The following is a 12,915-nucleotide window of genomic DNA, read 5'->3' as shown; positions in this document are numbered from 1 at the left end:
ATGAAAAGTGTGGTGAATTTTGGCATTAGGGGGAAGATCCAGCTGATATGCAACCTGCCCGATCTTCTTGATCACCCGAAATGGACCAAAATACTTTGGACTGAGCTTAGAATAATCATCCCCACGCATCGAAATTTGTCTATAAGGTTGCAATTTAATGTACACCCAATCATCGACTAGGAAGGACCTCTCTGATCTTCTTTTATCTGCTTGCATTTTCATCCTGTCTCGAGACAAATTCAAATGATGCTTCAACACCCTGATTGTGGATTCCCTTGCTTGTAAGCTTCTGTCAACAGCCTCCACCATTGAACTCTGAGGTAAATATGGGAGATGGAGAGGAGGGCTTTGTCCATACAATACCTCATAAGGCGTAGTTCTAGTGGAGCTGTGAAAGTTGGTGTTGTACCACCATTCAGTAAGTGGCAACCAAGCTGCCCAATTCTTTGGTCTATCTCCACACATACACCTCAAATATCCTTCTAGACACTTGTTAACAGCCTCCGTTTGCCCATCACTTTGAGGATGGTAGGCTGTAGAATGATGCAAGGCGACTCCTTGAAGGCCAAAGAGCTCCTGCCAAAATTTACTCAAGAATATAGTATCTCTGTCAGACACAATTGTCTGCGGCAATCCATGGAGTTTGTAGACATTTTCCATGAAAACTTGTGCCACCCTTTCTGCTGTAAACGGATGTTTCAATGCCATAAAGTGAGCATACTTGCTCAACCTGTCTACTACCACCAGAATAGTTGTTTTACCTGAAGAATTAGGTAATCCCTCAATGAAATCCATGCTGATATCCTGCCACACTCTCTCAGGAATTGGTAGAGGTTGGAGTAGTCCTGGATAGGCCACATTCTCCACCTTGTTCTTCTGGCAAATCTCACACTCTTGAACATGTTTGTACACATCTTTTCTAATACCCTTCCAGTAGTAAACATTTTTTAGCCTGTGCAGAGTAGCAATGATACCTGAATGCCCCCCTAGTGCACTGTCATGGTGCAACTTAAGCAGCTCCTTCCTCAATTCTGCATCTCTGCCCACAAACACCTTCCCCTTCCTGTATAGCAACCCATCTTTATAAACATAGCCTGGCCTACTGTTGGGGTTTAACAGAAGTTGTTGAATCAATTCAAAAATCTCGCTATCATCCTTGTAAGAATCCTTGATCTGTTGTACAAACTGACCAATTACAACAGTCATGGAGTATAACTTGGCCACTCGAGACAATGCGTCTGCTACTAAATTCTCCTTCCCTTTCTTGTATACAATAGTGAAATCATATCCCAAAAGCTTAGCTATCNCTTGCCCATTGGCATGGGCTTTTGAAAGATGTACTTTAGCGGATCCATCCTAGATATAAGATAAGTGGTATAGGCACATAAATAATGCCTCAACTTCTGAGCTACCCAAGTCAGAGCACAAGAGGTGCGTTCTAGCATGGAATACCGGGCCTCGTACGGGGGAGGGGGCCACTTAAGCATAGCTTCCAGCTTCTTAGGATCAGCAGACACTCCATTACCACTGATTACATGCCCAAGTACTCAACCTCCTTTGTTGCAAAAGAGCATTTACTCATCTTTACATATAGACTATTTGATTGTAGGATCTGAAAAACTATTTCCAAATGATTTAAATGGCTGGACCATGAAGGACTGTATATAAGGATATCATCGAAGAAAACCAAAATGAACTTTCTCAAGTGTGGCTGGAAGATGTGGTTCATTAGACTTTGAAAAGTAGATGGTGCATTTGTGAGTCCGAAGGGCATCACCACAAACTCATAGTGTCCATGGTGTGACCTAAAGGCTGTCTTCTCAATATCAGCAGGGCACATCCTGATCTGATGGTATCCCGCTCTAAGGTCCAGCTTAGAGAAAACTAGCACTCCAATTCATCCAATAATTCTTCAATGACAGGTATTGGAAACTTGTCTTTGACGGTGGCCCTATTCAATTCTCTATAGTCAATACACATCCTCCACGAACCATCTTTCTTCTTAACCATGACTATCGGTGATGAATAAGGACTCAAACTTGGCCTAATTACACCTGTTTGCAACAATTCTTGTACCATTTTCTCAATCTCATCCTTCTGAGAGGTTGGATATCGGTAAGGCCTTACATTAATGGGAGAAACTCCCTCCTTCAAGACTATTTTATGATCATGACTCCTGTGAGGTGGCAGCTCACTAGGAACAGCAAAAATAGGGGAATATTGATCAAGTATTTGCTGTAAATCACTAGGACGAGTCTTAGCATTTCCCCCTAACTGCATCTCTGATAAGCTGAGAGTCTGGGCAGCAGTATGCTTCACAAAAGTCACTGTCATCATACTCAGCTGGGTAGGTCTGTTTAATAATTTCTGCATCTTTTGACTGCTAACCATCTTGGAATCACCAGGTGGACTTCCCCTGACTGATATCTTCTTCCCATTAATTTGAAATTCCATCTTCAGTTGTCTGAAATTCCATTTGATATCTCCTAGTGTAATAAGCCACTGAATTCCCAACACCACATCAGCACCTCCTAAAGGAATCACCAACATGTCAGCCATAAAATCCACTCCCTGCATCCTCCACTTCACCTTCTTGCTCATGAACTTGCTATGAACCCTACTACCATTGGCAACAGCAGAAACTAGGAATAGTTTCCAACTGAATTCCTAATTTCCTTGCAACGTTCACATCCATGAAATTGTGAGTTGACCCAGAATCTACCAACACATGTACCATCTTCCCCTTTACAGACCCTTTTACTCTCATTGTTCTGTAATCCACTGTTCCATCCAATGCATGGACGGACATCTGAGGACTAAGATTGGACTCCTCGGTATTTTCTTCTTCAATTGTGGGTTCTTCCTCCTCCAGTACCTCAATATCTTCCTCCAACTCCAGAACATACAACTGCTTTTTCTTGTTACAGTTATGACCTGGAATATATTTCTCATCACACCAAAAGCATAACCCCTTGGCCCTCTTCTCGTCCATTTCTGTGGCGGAAAGTTTTCTTGGTCCCTTTAGTGTAGAATGATTACTAGAATTAGAGTACTTCCCTCCATTTGAACCCCTACTGCTCTCAGGTCCCATTAAGTGATAATGACTTCTAAAATTTGAACTCCCAGAAGAACTTGGAGTGGGTAGCAAGGGTCTAGAAGTTCTTACCATTAACTGGTTCTGTTCTCTCTGCAACTTCACTGATTGTTCTGCTAATTTAGCAAGACTATAAGCTCTCATTATAGTCCTTGGTGCCAACATGCGGACTTGAACCTCAACCTCAGGTTTTAATCCATTCAAAAAACAACTGATAGAATGTTCTTCTGTCAACTCTACTTGATTCGACAGTTCGTCAAATTTATCCAAGAACTCTTGAACACTCCCATTCTATTTCAGGCCCAGAAGTTCAGACATAGGATCAGCATACAGAGTATGCCCAAACCTAAGATGCAAAGCTCGAACATAATTGTTCCAATTTGGGAATTCCCTACCCAATCTTGACTTCAATAGCGTTTGGTGCCATTGAAGAGCTCTGCCCTCCATGTGAATCGAGGCTAATTTCACCTTCATATCTTCCGGAGTTCCATCAACATCAAAGAATTGTTCGCATCGATACACCCAACCTCGCAAATCGTCACCCCCAAATCTGGGAAATTCTACTCGTGAATATCGGGTATTCACGTGATTATGATTTCCAGCTCCATTCACCTGGTAACCTACTCCATTAGTACCGATTCCCGTACTTTCTGCCGGAGCCGCTGGTGGAACCGTCGGAGCTTGATTATTAACAGCCATGGCTGCTACTAGCTGTCGGATTTCTCCAATCACATCATCATGTTTTTCCCCCAAAATCCGAACTTGTTCTCTGATTTCATCTAATTCACGTCGCATTTTACTATTTCTCCTCGTTTCCGGCATCGTACTTCGCCAAGAACCGCTCGCTCCGATACCAAATTGGTACAACCAAAAAGGAATAGTAAGCAAATCTCTAAGAAACCAATGAAGAGAATGGTTTCTGAACAAGTATTTGCAGAGGGTAAATTGAGAGTTCAGAGAATAGAGAAGAGAGAAAGAAGATTGATTTTATTACTATATCCCCTAACTGGTATAACCCATCCCCTATATATCCTGTATCTAATAACAAACTAATAACAGACTAACCTTCCACTTAACCGACTAACTAATCCGTTATTAGCAATATGGTAATTGACAACTATATCCCTTACTTATTACAGCAGTGACAAAAATACCCTCTTGTATAAAATGAATATAACAGAATTTTGAGAAATTGAAGAGGAAGGGAATCAGCGATGAAGGGCGGGAGAAAAGAAAGCTTAACGGGAAAGAGGAAGTCAAAGTGCGTTTTTGTAAGTATTTTTTTCTTTTTTTGGTCCGTTCTAAAACAATGAGGCATTTTAAATTTAGTAACAATTTAGCTTAAACTTACAATTCTATCCTTAATGATAAGTTTTTATAATCACACCAATACTCTAGGTTCTTTTTTGACTTATTTAGAGATACAAATTTCAAAAGTCTTTATTTTTTCTTAAACCCCGTACATAGAGCCCGTTTGGCTTAGCTGATTTAGAGTAGCTGATAAGCATTAGGTGCTGAAAAGCACTTTTAAGTGATGAAGCTGATTTAAAAAATAAGCAGTAACGTGTTTGGATAAAAGTGCTGAAATTAATAATATGCAGCTAAAGAACTGGGTATACGAAGAGTTTTGTTTTAAAAAGAAGTATTTTAGGGATAGAATAGTAAATATTTTGGTCAAACTTAAACTGCTTATAAGCTGAAATTTGATAAGTTGGGGGAGACCAATTTATGGCTTTTGGCTTTTTTTTGGCTTATAAGCACTTAACTTATAAGCACTTTTAATTTTACCAAACGCGTAGATAAGCCAAAAAGTGCTTATAAGTCAGTTTGACCAGCTTATAAGCTTGGCCAAACACCCTCATAGTCAAAGAAGTTTCGGAGGGATTAAAAAATAAATGTACTTTGCTGATGTAGCTAAAAGGTACTCCTTTAGCTAAAAAAAATTGTATCTATCCATCTATCCCTCAATTTACATAGGGAGAAGGTCAAGATTTGTCCCTCTACTATGGTATATTATTTATATTTATCCCCCGTTATACTTTTCGTCCAGATTAACCCCTATCGTTAACAAACTTGTTAGAATTGCCCCTAACCCTAACGGTCTTCCACCGTGGCAGCCGACCCCTCAATTAAAGTGCCACGTAGATAGCCAAGTCAACACATATTTTTAAAATGCCTTTTATAGTAAATAACTAAACTCACTTAAAATCCCAAAATTTATCTTTTTCTAAAATCACTTAAGCTCACTTAAAATTCCTAAATCACAAAAATAACATTTGACATACCTAGAGTTGTCAAAACGGGCTAGCCCAGCCCAGTCTAGCCCAAGCCTCGTGGGCTTTTAAATTTGGTGGGCTAGGATGGGCCGCCCCGCCACATGAATGGGCCTTAAAATAGCCAGTCCAACCCAGCCCTAAGAGGGCCGCGGGCTATTGCGGGCCGACCCTTCAATTTTTTTTAGGATTTTTTTTTCTTTAAATCCTTAAATATTTTTTTCGTGACATAGTCGATTAATCGTGTAAACAACTTCTATTTGCTTAGAACGTACAAAAAGCTTGATATTTGACGAACGAATCTCGTAATTGGAATGCAAATTCTCTGTATCTCTAGCTCTTCTTTTTATAAAGTTACATGAATATTTCTTAAGTTTTTCTTTCATTTTTCTCATTCAGGGATTGCTTTAATAAGTTTATATGCTGAGTTTTTTTAATTTAGGATTACCATCAATACATCATTTGCTGATTTCATCATTGTAGTCCATAAATTTTTTAAAATTATTGAAATTTGCTAGTGGTCATTTTTGCATATTTAAAATTGATCTTTTTCTATAATGAAGAGCAGTTTAAATATTAATAATATATTAAAATAATTCAAATTGATCTTTGGCCACTTAAAGTGATATTTTCTTTTGAAAAAAGATTATTATTAGCCACCTAAAACTTTTCGAGTTCGTTATGAATTAAGCAAAAGAAAAACTAATTTTGTCATATTACATATATGTCAAAAATCTAAAATTTAGTTGATATGGAAAGGTAAATGAGCAATCTAGGGTTGGGGAATGGGGATTACAGTTAATAGTTTTTTTAGTTTTTACTTTTTTTTAAATATTAAATATTTAAAAGTTAATTAATTTGAATTTTATTAATTTTTGGCCTATGGCCAGCCCGGGACCAACCTCAGTCAAGCCTCAAGGGCCAACAGGCTGACTTGGGCCGGATTTATAAGCCTCAGTTTTAAATGGGCTCAAAAACTAGCCCAATCCTACTCAAGTAGTGTGTTGGATTGGGCTGGCCTTACGGGCCAAGCCCATTTTGACGGCTCTAGAGATATCTAATCTTTTTCTACATTTTTCCCTTGAATATTCAAAATCCAAAGTCATGCGAGGACCAGTACAAAACTACACCAGGATTTACTCTTATTCAAAAAGTTGTTCCCCCTTTCGACCAATCGAGTCGTTCATGTGAGATTTCATCGAACGGCTGGGCTACACATCTCTTCGGAGCTCTCTCCTTCACTGATATCATTCATAACTGTTCGCAACAAATTTTCGTAAGACGAAAAATAAACTGCAACAAAACTAATAAGATGGAAAAGTGATTTTATTGATAAATACTTGTGAGTTCAATTCTATGTATCCCTTGATTCTCCTCTTTAAAATTCTCCGTGATTCGAGGGCTTGAGAAGCGTCTTTCTCGAATGTAGGATGATGCAGACCTCCTTGTGATGTATTTAATCGCCAAGAACGTCGAGCAGCACTTTGTTGTTACGAGTTGATCTCCGGGAAGAACTCCGTTGATCACTCCTTTGTCGAAGAACTAAGCACTTGATGATTGATCTCTCTGTTTGTGGATGCATTCACCAATTGCGGAGTGTTCTTCTCCAACTCTAAATGTCCTTTGAGATTTATGTAACCCCTCTATTTATAGTAGTAGAGGATGGACGGTCAAGCTACATAAGAACTCTCTTGCTTGATTCTGATTGTCCCATGTCATTTTAGCCACTTGGCGACTTGTGGTTGGTTCTTGCTTTTTGACTTAGATTGCCACATCATTTAACACATGGCGTCACCCTATTGGCCTGGAGTTTGACTGGATATGCCATGTCACTTGACACATGGCATGAGTCTGGGCCTTAAGATGAAATGGACCTTGGGCTTAAAAATAATAAAATGGACTAATTTAATTTGTAAAGCCCAAATTAATTATCTAACCCCATTGAATTTAATCCAAATTTTGTATGGACTAAATAATTTTTTTTTACATGTATACAAATGCCCCCTACTTCAAGATTTGTCGAGGTGTAAACTTGATGGGCCTTAGCGACGAGGCTTGAAGTACCCGTGAAGACAATAATTTTCTTAGTCTCCTAACAAAAACACTTGCTCATGCACTTTGATTGAGCAATATGTGAAACCACATAATTATAGTGACAAGCAGATTCTAGCTAAATAACCGGTGTTGTATCTTTAATTTGGAAACAAAGTTTGGTAGCTTTTCCTTGTCAGGCGGCTTGGACTTAATTAAAGAGAATCAACTTTACAACATGTAACAATATGCCACGTAGGACAATAAATATATCAAATTTGGTAATAATCTTAGCCCACTTGAGTTATTACTACAACCAAATTTCCTTCCTCTAATTTGACGTACACCACTAGCCCTTACCAAAATTACTTCACCCGATATAGTATTTTACTTGATTCAAATACGTCTCGGAATCTTTTTCTTCTAAGAATGAGAGATTTTGTAATTAACTAAAAATTTTCTTTTTTATGTAATAGGGAAGTCTTGTACACCAAGCAAGACACCACCTCTCATAAGCTCTATAAATAGTACAAGAGCTGGACCTCAGACACATAAGAGCACAAACTTGCAATTCGAGAAGTTAGGCTAACCGTGAGAGAGGACACACAAAACCCTTCCCATTTGTAATTCTTTCTCTCGCATATCTTTTTTCCTATTTTTCTTCTCACGGATTTTTTTTTTCCAGGAATTGACATCACCAAGAAAGGAAGTCCAAATCCGCAAACCTTCAACAATTTAGATGGATGTTTTGATATTAAACTTGGCCATAGTTTCAAGCTTCGTGCCGTTGGCGCCGATGTACTTGATGCCGAATCGGGAGCTTCGGGCAATTGGCACCGATCCCTGTAGAACCAAGAAGCTTCGTGCGATTAGCACCGTGAGATCCGTTCTCTATCATCTTTTTGTTTTGTTTTTGCAGTCTTGGCAAGAGAACTTTATGGAGAACCTCATCTTCTTGTTATTTGACGAGCAAACATATGGACCATCTCCTTCTTATACTTGGCCAAACACGTACCTTGTAAATTTCCAGTTCCAGTTTTATCGAAGAAGTGACGAAGCACTCCATTCTTGCAATTTGTCAAAGAAGGCTAGGTGAAGCGTTTCCTGCTTGAGGCTTGGTGAGAAAGAGGCTTGCGGCGACCGTACTTCATCCTTGACGAGCTAGCACGTGGCACATCTCATCATTGCGGATTGGCGCGGAAGAGGCATATAAAGTGTCTTTTTAACCTTGGAGATAAAATCCCTACTCTTGGAGTCTTGGAGAGACAATATTTCATCAATGGCGAGCCAACATGTACCACATTGCATCATTGCAGGTTGACTAGGAAGACAACTGGAGTAGGCCTTTCTAACTTTGACGAGCAAACACTTAGCGCGTCTCTGCAAAAATATTTATTTCTCAATGCAGGAGCGATGAAATCACAAGCTGCTTCTTCCTAAAGAATCATAATCAAGAGGCTGGAATACATACAAAATTCAGCACCAAATTCCTTGAGGATTAGCCGCAATATTTTTTTGAAGCTGATAAATGTGCCTAGCGTTTTAACTTTACAACATTGTACAGTTCCGCCAAAAGATTGATATCTCGAGCTAGGAGTGTCCAAATTGCGAGCCGTCTGCGCCATTGGAATGAAGACTCAGATATAATGAAATCCTCAAGATATCATAGAATAATTCCTAGCAGATTGTCCGCAGCAACTTTCTGAACTTGACCCATCTGTCTGCGGAATTGCTTTTTCAGCTTTGCGCACTTTGGTGGAAAAATTCATATCTCGAGTTAGGAGACTCCAAATTGGGATCCATTTATGCCATTAGAAAGTATACTCATAGAGCTGCAATACTTATGAGTTTTGTAGCAGAACTTATTTCGAGCTGGAAACAGAAAATTCTCAAAATCCACCTAGTTGCAGTAACTTTCAGATTCGTGTAGTTCCGACAACAAAAATCGTATCTTGAGCTAGGAGCCTCCGAATCGCAAACGGATTGTGTTGTTGGAGACTAGACATCCAAATCTACAACATATAAAAATTTTGGGGTAGAAAGTCTTCCGGATGGACCACACTAGTTCTCCAAAGTTGATCTCGTCATCCGTTGAGCTCGCTTCCCATCTCTATGCTCTCTGAGTTGTCCTATGGATGTTGTTATTTTCTTGAAATTGACTCTACAGTCTTGAATATAGTAACTTTAGCTAATGTGCTTCACAAATGTTATCTCTTTATTTATTTCTTTTGCATACTTGCAAAGAAGTTCAACAAGTCCAGATATCAGTCTGAGATGTCATACAAGATGCGGAGTCGCCCTTTCACCAATTGTTGCACTTGATTCGTTAACGGTTTTAAAGTTTATCAATGGCGGCCCCCGTGGTGATTGAAGGTTTTTCAAGAGAGATGACTTCTTATATACGAGGCATTGAGGATAGTGTATTAAAATGTGGAGACGTCATATGGACTTGGAAGAAGCATTCAAGACGAGTCGGCCACAAAGCCTAGTTTACGATCATTTACATGACTTAGGCTTTTGTATAGGAAAACGTCTAATTCCTTTTGTCTCTATATTTTTTTTGATGTATCAACTTTTGTACTATTGAAGCAATAAAACATCTTTTATACTTCAAAGAAAATCGTCTCTTTTCCTCATAGATATGTGCCTCTACACTTGGAAGAATTAATGTAATGATCCGATGACGCCAAACTTTTATTTTTTTAAAACTCATGCAACCGAACTTAGAATAAAACTCTATGCTGCCTACGTACCTCGGTGAAGAGGATCAAGTCATAACGTAGTTCAGAGGGGTGTGTGTTTTTTTTTTTTGTTTTTTTTTTGGGTCTTGATTTTTGCCTAGGCCGCCTCTCGCGAGGTTTTCAACCTAGCTGACTTTTTTTTTGCCTAGGACGCCTCTTTCGAGGTTTTCAACCTAGCAGACTATTTTTTTTTGGGTCGTACACAGTTTAGACTCATGCTAGCCAGGAGTGTAGCAACGTGCAGTTTAGGCTCATGCATCAAGGAGCGTCATGACTTGCAGTTTAGGCTCGTACGTCGAGGAGTGTAGGCGACTTTCATGGGAAGTACTGCTTCAGAAATTTTCCGTTGAACGGACCAACTCTGAGACCATCCTTATCGACAATTTTGTATGTGCCACTTGAATAGGCTTCCTTCACAACATATGGCCCATCCCATTTTGAGGTAAACTTGTCGCCTATGCGTTTGTTGAGGAATATGGGTCGTCGAACAGCTAGGACTAAGTCTCCCACTTGGAATGCTCGTGACCGCACTTTCTTGTTGAAGGCTCTAGCTAGTCGAGCTTGATAGCACTCCAAATTTTGTTGTGTTTCTAATCTTTTCTTATCCAAGGCCTCTAACTCTGCTAGGAGAAGTTAAGTATTCTCTTCGGATGTGAGCCCTTCTTGGATTACGATCCGCAATGATAGAATTTGTTGCTCTAACGGAAGGACTGCTTTTACGCCATACACCAAAGAGTACGGAGTTGCTTGTGTAGCAGTTCTAAAGGTTGTCCGGTATGCCCACAAAGCTTCATCAATTTTCTTATGCCAGTCTCTCTTGTTCTTTGCAACAAATTTCTTCAAAAGGTTACCAAGCGTCTTGTTAAAAGCTTCAACAAGACTGTTGGCGGGTGAATTATACATTGAAGACTTATGTTGCTTGAAGCCGAACTTCTCGCACAGACTCTTCATGAGCTTGTTGTCAAATGGCATTCCATTATCGGTGATTATGTATCTTGGTATGCCGTACCTAAAAATTATATATGACTTGATAAAATCGACAACATTCTCCTTTTTCACCTCTTTGAGTGGAGCAGCATCGGCCCACCTAGAGAAGTAGTCTGTAGCGGCCAATATGTAAATATGTCCCTTTGATGACTTTGGAAGCGGTCCCACAACGTCAAGTCCCCATGCATCAAAAGGCCATGAAGCTACAGTTGGATGAAGAGGCTCTGCAGGTTGGTGGATGTAGTTAGCATGAAATTGACACGCTTGACATCTTTTGGCATGATCCATGCAATCCTTCACCATTGTCATCCAGTAGTAGCCCATCCTCTTGATGCGAAAATGGAGTTTTTGGACCCGATTGGTGTGCTCCACATGAGCCAGAATGTGCTTCCTCCATCGCTTGGCGGGCTTCTTCTTTGTCAAGACATCGTAAGAATAGTACTTCAAAGGAGCGGCGAAATAATGTCCCCTTGTAGAAGATGAATCGTGGTGCCTTTCGCTTGATGTCTGTTCTTTGTCGCGGATCTTCGGGTAACTTTCCATGTTCAAGGTATTCTATCAATGGTTGCCTCCAATCTTCTTCTTCAATCACTCGAACAGACGTATGATGGCTTTCGTTGATTTGAAGATCCAGAAGTTTAGGAATAACCCATCGATGGCACACATATACCTTTGTTAACTCATTCTCTCCAAGAGCCATCGTCGTGGCCAAGTTAGCCAAAGCATCAGCCTTGCGATTTTCTTCTCTTGGGATGTGGTTTAAGAACACTTGATCGAATTTTTCAAGTAAACCAGAAGCGTATTGATGGTATGGCAATAGATCTTCCTTCTTTCCCTCGTAACTCCCCAAAAGTTGGTTGATGATTAGCTTAGAGTCGTCGTAGATCTCCAACTGTAGAATATTCATTTCTAATGCCATTTCGAGACCGACGATCAAAGCTTGGTACTCTGCGGCATTGTTGGAGCATGTTTCACCTAAAACAAAGGAGAATGGAAAGACTTGTCTTTCTGGAGAGATCAACACAACACCTGCCCCCGCACCGTTACGACGTGCAGATCCATCGAAGAACATTGTCCATGGTGGAAACTCTTCGATGAACAAAACGTCTTCATCTGGAAACTCATCCGAAAGCTCCCATTCCGCCGGAAGAGGGTGATCAGCCAGAAAATTGGCTAGTGCTTGTCCTTTCACAGCTTTTTAAGGTGTGTATGTAATCTCATATTGGTTAAACAATATGAACCATCTTGCTAGGCGTCCAGAAAGAACAGGTCGAGTCATCACAAACTTCACGGGATCTGCTCGAGAGATGAGTTTGATGGTGTATGCTTCAAAATAATGCCTTAGCTTCTTTATCGCATAAAGTAACGCTAAGCATATTTTCTCAACAGGCGTATAGTTCATCTCAGCTCCTATCAGAGTTCGGCTAAGGTAGTACAAGGCTTGTTCCTTTCCTTCCTCATTCTCTTGAGCAAGCAGTGCTCCAAGTGAACGTTCCTGTGCCGCGATGTAGAGTATCAATGGCTTCCCAAGCATTGGCGCCCCTAACACAGGTGGATTCAGCAAGTATTTTTTGATGCTTTCAAAAGCATTTTGACATGACTGATCCCAATGAAAAGTGATATCCTTCCTCAATAGATGATTGAAGGGTTGACACCGTCCGGCTAGGTTAAAGACGAACCTCCGGATGAATGCTAAGTTTCCTTGGAGACTTCGAAGCTCTCTCAAGTTCTTTGGCTTGAACATTTTCTAAATGGCATCAATCTTTGCAGGATCAACTTCAATTCCACG

This window comes from Nicotiana attenuata, chromosome 12, assembly GCF_001879085.1.
Source record: "Nicotiana attenuata strain UT chromosome 12, NIATTr2, whole genome shotgun sequence".
Lineage (NCBI taxonomy): Eukaryota > Viridiplantae > Streptophyta > Magnoliopsida > Solanales > Solanaceae > Nicotiana > Nicotiana attenuata.
The sequence above is the reverse complement of the archived record's forward strand: the minus strand, read 5'-3'. Positions refer to the sequence as shown.